Raw genomic sequence first — 6,852 nt, 5'->3', positions numbered from 1 at the left:
TGAATAAGTCGGGTGCCGCCATTCTCGTTTAAAATAAGCCGAATGTCCCCAAAAAGGTCGCCGGAAGGCTGTTTTTGCAAGAACAGCCACCTTGAGTCAGCTTCAACGGTTGGCAGGCACAGCCTTAAAATCTTCTGCCCGAAGTGCTGAAAGGCCGTAACTGCAAAACCTGCCGTTTGTTTTAAAATTGGAAATTTGAACAAAAATAGTGTCAGTTTTTTCCCTTTTAGGTCAAAGTAAGTGATTAAATCACTTTAGTAAATGTGCAGGATGAGCACGATTCAAAATAAGGGGAACTTGCATATAGGCCCGCGGCGAGACCGAACGATGTCCCGCGGGCACCAGGAGCTTTAATGTATTCATGATTGTCTTTTGAGTCTGTATTTCCTTTTCTACCAGAGTTTGTCTTTTGAGTCTGTATTTCCTTTTCTACTAGAGTTGGTCATTTGAGTCTGTATTCCCTTTTCTACTGGAATCTGTATTTCCTTTTCGTTAAAAGTCAGTCAGTTGATTGAGTCTGTATGTTCGTTTAAAAGGGAATAGGGATAGTGGAGTCTGTAGTTATGTTCTGCATTAGAGTCTGTTAGTTGTTTTGAATCTTATTTGCTATCAATAAAATTGAAATTCCCAAAAATATTTTGCTTCTTCTTTACATTTATTCTGCAAGAACTACGCTTGGTCTGATTCACGCGGGGTCGTGATACGTACGCAATCTCCATAGGATTCGACCGTAACTAAAAAAAAAGGAAAAAACAAGAAAAGAATGAAAGGAATGAGATGAAAAACAAGAAAGGAAAGAAAAACAGAAGAGGGAAAAAGAAAAACAAAAAGAAAATAAGAAACCAAACAAAAGCAAACAAGAGAAAATAAAAAGGGAGCAAAGGAAAGAAAAGAGCGGAAAAACAATTTTGAGGAAAGGAGCGAATAGGAACAAGGAAAAACCAAGGCAAAAGAAAAGAAGGAAAAGAAAAGAGGGAAAAATAAGAGAGAAAAGCAAAAGAAAAGAGGGAAAGGCAAGAAACAAACAATGGAAAACACGAGGGAAGAATGAGAGGAAAGGCATGGCAAAGACGGAAAATGAAAGCCGGGATGACGCATGCAGCCAAGCAAAGGCATAATAGAAACCGTTAACTGCTTAGGTGCATTCATTCCCCAAAGGGGCGGCTATCTATTTGTTAATGCTCTAACCACTAACAAAGCTGTTGTTGATGATGAGCCCAGGCAGGTGGTTTAGTTGGTTGGCATCCTGGCAACCCATTCCTATAACACCCGGTCAAAAAACAAACCGAACATGACAGGCCAAGAATCAGATACCAGTATCATGGACCCGTCAAAAGAGGTAGACGTGGTGGATGTCAAAGCAATGAGGGAAGAGATGTATAAGTTGAGGCAGCAGATGGCCGAGATGCATCAGGCCTGGGCTAAGGGTCAGCCGGCGCCAGTTTATCCCGCCAATCCAGCATATATCCCACCTTTGGCTCAGTCCCAGGAGCCTCCTACTGTGAATTCCTCGCCAACTTTCCCTTTCTACCAACAGAGTTATGGCACCACCTCCTATCCTCCCCAAGCTCCACTACCCAAACAAAACCCTCCTCCACCAATCACCCTTGTCTTTGTGGAGCCTCCACCTGCCACATTGCAAAGATCTTCCAGTGAGCCATTGTTTCAAACTCACGACAGCCAGTACTACCCTCCTGAGCCTACCTTTAAAGCTCCTGAGCCACATTCCTACACCCCTCAGTTTGAGCTCCCGGTGGAAATTGACAAGCCGCTTAAGAATCCGGAACAGGAAGAGATGTTTTGAAAAGTAAAAAGGCTGGAGCAATCCTTCAGGAACATGCAAGGATTGGGTGGCCAAGTCAGTGTGGCCTACAAGGATTTGTGCTTGTTTCCCGATGTCCAGTTGCCAGCAGGATTCAAGCTACCCAAATTTGACTTATATGATGGACATGGTGATCCGGTAGCCCATCTAAGGGGATTCTGCAGCAAAATGAGAGGAGCTGGGGGAAGGGACGAGTTATTAATGGCATACTTCAGTCAAAGTCTAAGTGGCGCGGCCTTGGAATGGTACACTCGACAGGATCATGCCCGATGGTACACGTGGGATGATTTGGCCTAAGCGTTTGCAGGCCACTTTCAATATAATCTCAAAATTGTCCCGGACCGTCTGTCACTGACCAAAATTGAGAAGAAGCCCGGGGAAAGCTTCAGAGAGTATGGTTTCCGATGGAGAGAGCAGGCGGCAAGAGTCGATCCTCCAATGAAGGAAAGCGAGATGGTTGATTACTTCCTGCAGGCTTTGGAGCCTACCTACTATGGTCACTTGGTGTCGGTAGTGGGAAAATCTTTCAACGAAGTAGTGAAAATGGGAAGTATGGTGGAGGAGGGGCTTAAGTCCAACAAAATCATGAGCTATTCTGCAATCAAGGCATCTACCCAGGCTATCCAGAGCGACACTGGAGGGGTAGTGAAAAAGAAAGAAGATGTGGCAGTAGTTGAATCAAGAGCTTGGTCCAGGGGCCCATCACCATATTACAACCAACCTCAACCCCATCCCCAAACCTACCTCCACACTCCATATAGCCCACCACAACACTAACCCTACTTCTCTGTCCACCATGCCCAAACATACCCCCAACATCCTACCCATGAGCAATGGCGCGCACCCACCCCACAAAATGCTTACCCAACTCAAAACACCTACCCACCCCCAAGAGCCTACAAGAATCCCCCTGGAGCAGGTTTGCGGGCCAGCCAAAATTTCAAGCAAGAGAGGGCACAGAAGCAGGAAACTTTCACCCCCTTGGGAGAGTCATATGCAAACTTGTTTGAGAAACTAAAGCAATATAACCTGATTGCACCCATTCCTCCAAATTATGTGGACAAGCGTGCAAGAGGCTTTGACCCTTCTAAAAGGTGTGAATACCATTCCAATGTCCAGGGGCACGATGTCGAAAGTTGCCGGGATTTGAAAAGAGAGATAGAAAGAATGATTCAGGAAGGGATAATTGCGGTCCAGGACAGTGCCACCCAGAACATTGCACAGAAGCCTTTACCTGCACATGATGATGCACATTTTGTGGGGAAGATCCATGGTGACAAGGAGTATGAGAACCCTCTCGGAAACTTGTTGAATGAAGTCAATAATATTGAAATTGGTGAAGGCTCCAGCAACATTGATGCGAAACTCAATGGTTAAGATGTCATGCTTGGTAATTGGGAAGACGCTCCATTTCTTGGTCTGCCGGAGTGGAGATTTGGTGGTTTATTTTGTTGTCATTTCTGTTGTCCGGGTTATTTCAGGGTTGTAATCCGGATATTGTCTTGTGACACAAACCCTTCTATCTTTTCACTTTGCCGTGTTTGTTTAGGCGTAATAGCTTGTTTAGTGCTGTCTAGGTTTGTTTGCTTGTTCTGTTGTTTAAACCCTTTCACCATCAGTCTAATGCAATTCTCAGTTTCCTGCCATTTCTAGTCATTTTGTTTAGTTTTCTTCTCCTTTGCAATTCTTTTCATGCTGGTTCTGGTGACATGACATGCACGCATAATTCTCAACATGGTTTTAAAAGTCAGTTTAGTAATGAAGCAATAAAACAATGTTGAAGATGTAAGGACAGTCGAGGGATTTTGAGATCACTTCGAGCCCAAATTGTGTGAAACTAGGGCAGACGTAACATAAAGAAATACTGTTGAAATGCATCATGCCACATCGGCTTGAAACCAAAGGCAAGTTTGCCCCAAGTCTACAGGGGCCGTTCGTGGTACCGAGATTGTTGTCCAATGGTGTTGGGTAATTGACAAATGTAGAAGGCAAATGTGTGGATATGGTTAGTAATTCTGGTGCAATCAAAAGATGTTACGTATGTTTTCCCCATGTTTGTTTAATTATGTAGTTTGTACTTGGCATGTTTTGGAGATTGGAATGACGAAGTCATTTTGTTCTACTATCCAAACACTTTATCCTTTGTTACCCCTTTGAGCCTCGGTTATTTTCTTGCATACCCCTCTTTCGGAATCAATAATAAAACTCGTAAGCCCGAGCGGGAAAAGAAAGTGGAGAAACAAGAGAAAAACAGTGAAAAAGAAAAAAGAAAAGAAAAAGAAAAGAAAAGAAAAAAGAAGAGAAAAGAAAAGAAAAGGAAAAAAGTAAGGGAAAAGAAAAGAAAAGAAAAGAAAAAAAGAAGAGAAAAGAAAAGAAAAGAGAAGGAAAAGAAAAGAAATGAAAAGAAAGAAAAGAAAAGTGGAAGAAAAGGAAAGACCGCAACAACGAAGTAATTCTATGACCTGAACTACGTTCGACTTGATCCCGAAAGGGTACGTAGGCAGCCTCTCTCTGAGGTTCAGTCACACCAAATAAAAATCCAAAAGTCCCCAAGAAAAAAACTGGGGCAGAGGTTGTGGTTGTTGTGAGAAATCTGATTCCGAAAGTTGTAATTTTGAGCCCATGTTGAATTGTTTTGAGCTTTTGATACCCTTTCTTCCTAACCCTGTCCAAAAGCCTGCATTACAGTCCAAAGAAAGACCTTCTGATCAATCTTCGAGAGATGCCGGGTCAAGCGAGTAGAGGTGAACCATATCAGGGGCAACACTCCGGTCCAAACAAGGGAAATGAAGAATGAGAGAGTCTTGATGATAAATGCCCCACGGGTACCACAAGGCGATAAAAGCTGAGAGAAAACAAAATGAGAGAGTCTTATTGGTGAAAACCTTCACAGGCACCATAAGGCGATAGTGAGATGAGAGAAAGACCAAAATGAGAGAGGCTTGATGGTGAAAACCCTTCGGGCACTACAAGTCGAAAAAGGATTGTGATTCAAATCGGATAAGCGGAGCATTGAAGCCCAGTTTCATGGTGAAAAGGTACAATAAGAGCTGAACATCAGATTTGCTTAACAGAATAGGCTGCAGATGCATGTCAAGGTCATCAGAGTCGGTGTCCATATCCGATAGGTTTCTACGTTGTAGTTTTCTTGTTAGGAATCATCTCTTTCCATTGTCCTCTACTCTGTTCCTTTCGTCTTGTTTACTTCCTCATCCTGAGTCAATTCGGTCATAACAAGTGATAAATGACTTCAAAATCTGCCACCAGCTTTCCAATTGAACAAAACAGGATCTGGTCAGCATAACAAATCGTCATAAGTCAGGAAAAACAGCAGTCACATTGAGTTGGCAACAATCTACATGCCTTGGGATCCTTGTGAAATGCAAGGGCTTGGTATTTGTCAATTCATGAACAACGCAACAAATGAAGGGGTTGGGGTGAATGGATCAAAGGTATTTTCATTGAAACATAAAAGGTTTGGTACATATCAGATGGAGGGTGCTTGGTGAACGGATCAGAGGTATTTTCTGCGTTAAGGAAAGTGGTTAGCAAGGTCTCCAAGTGAGAATCAGTTATCAAGTCAAGTGAAGGAACAATACAACTTCAAGGCCGAGGCCAGTGATTAAGTCAAGAAAGAACATCATGTACGCGAAGTGGGAGCAATAGACGTGCTTTGGGATTCATATGAGACATAAGGGTTGGGGGATGCCAGTTTATGCAATGCAACAAGTAGAGGATATCGGGAACAAGCAAGGTCTTCGGGTGGAAATCAGTCATCTTGGCAAATGCAGAAGCAGCCAGCCTCAAAGTTCAAGGCCACAAACTAACCACCACATTTTAAACTCACAAGTTTTCTTTGTTTGAAACAGGAACAAAGCAGTGCAAGAAAGTTGGTTCAACAATAAGAAAAAAAAATGAAAGAAAAAGAAAAGGAAGAAGAGGAGAGCCGACAAAAGGGAAGTTTCTCAGTTCTTCGCCCTTGCCTGTCTTGTTAGCGTGCATAAAATGCTGCCATTGCTTTTCACATTTTTTCCTCCTAGGATGAAAAGTCCTAGTCTGATGGATTTTTCTCCAAATAGAAATCTTAGTCTGATGAATTGTTCTCCTAGGATCAAAATCTTAGTCTGATGAATTTTTCTCCTAGGATCAAAATCTTAGTCTGATGAATTTTTCTCCTAAGATAGAAAACCTAGTCTGATGAATTTTCACTTAGGATCTAAATCTTAGTCTGATGAATCTTTCTCCTAAGATAGAAAACCTAGTCTGATAAATTTTCTCCTAGGATCTAAATCTTAGTCTGATGAATCTTTCTCCTAAGATAGAAAACCTAGTCTGATAAATTTTCTCCTAGGATCTAAATCTTAATCTGATGAATCTTTCTCCTAAGATAGAAAACCTAGTCTGATGAATTTTCTCCTAGGATCTAAATCTTAGTCTGATGAATCTTTCTCCTAAGATAGGAAACCTAGTCTGACGAACTTCCTCCTAGGATCTAAATCTTAGTCTGATAGAAAACCTAGTCTGATGAATTTTCTCCTAGGATCTACATCTTAGTCTGATGAATCTTTCTCCTAAGATAGAAAACCTACTCTGATAAATTTTCTCCTAGGATCTAAATCTTAGTCTGATGAATCTTTCTCCTAAGATAGAAACCCTAGTCTGATGAATTTTCTCCTAGGATCTAAATCTTAGTCTGATGAATCTTTCTCCTAAGATAGGAAACCTAGTCTGACGAACTTCCTCCTAGGATCTAAATCATAGTCTGATAGAAAACCTAGTCTGATGAATTTTCTCCTAGGATCTACATCTTAGTCTGATGAATCTTTCTCCTAAGATAGAAAACCTAGTCTGATGAATTTTCTCCTAGGATAGAAATCTTAGTCTGATGAATCTTTCTCCTAAGATAACCAAAAATGACCTAGTCTGATGAATTTTCTCCTAGGATCAAAATCTTAGTCTGATGAATCTATCTCCTAAGATAGAAGACCTAGTCTGATGAACTTTCTTATAGGATGGAAATCTTAGTCTGA

The sequence above is a fragment of the Nicotiana attenuata genome, chromosome 3 (assembly GCF_001879085.1).
Source record: "Nicotiana attenuata strain UT chromosome 3, NIATTr2, whole genome shotgun sequence".
Classification (NCBI taxonomy): domain Eukaryota; kingdom Viridiplantae; phylum Streptophyta; class Magnoliopsida; order Solanales; family Solanaceae; genus Nicotiana; species Nicotiana attenuata.
The sequence above is the reverse complement of the archived record's forward strand: the minus strand, read 5'-3'. Positions refer to the sequence as shown.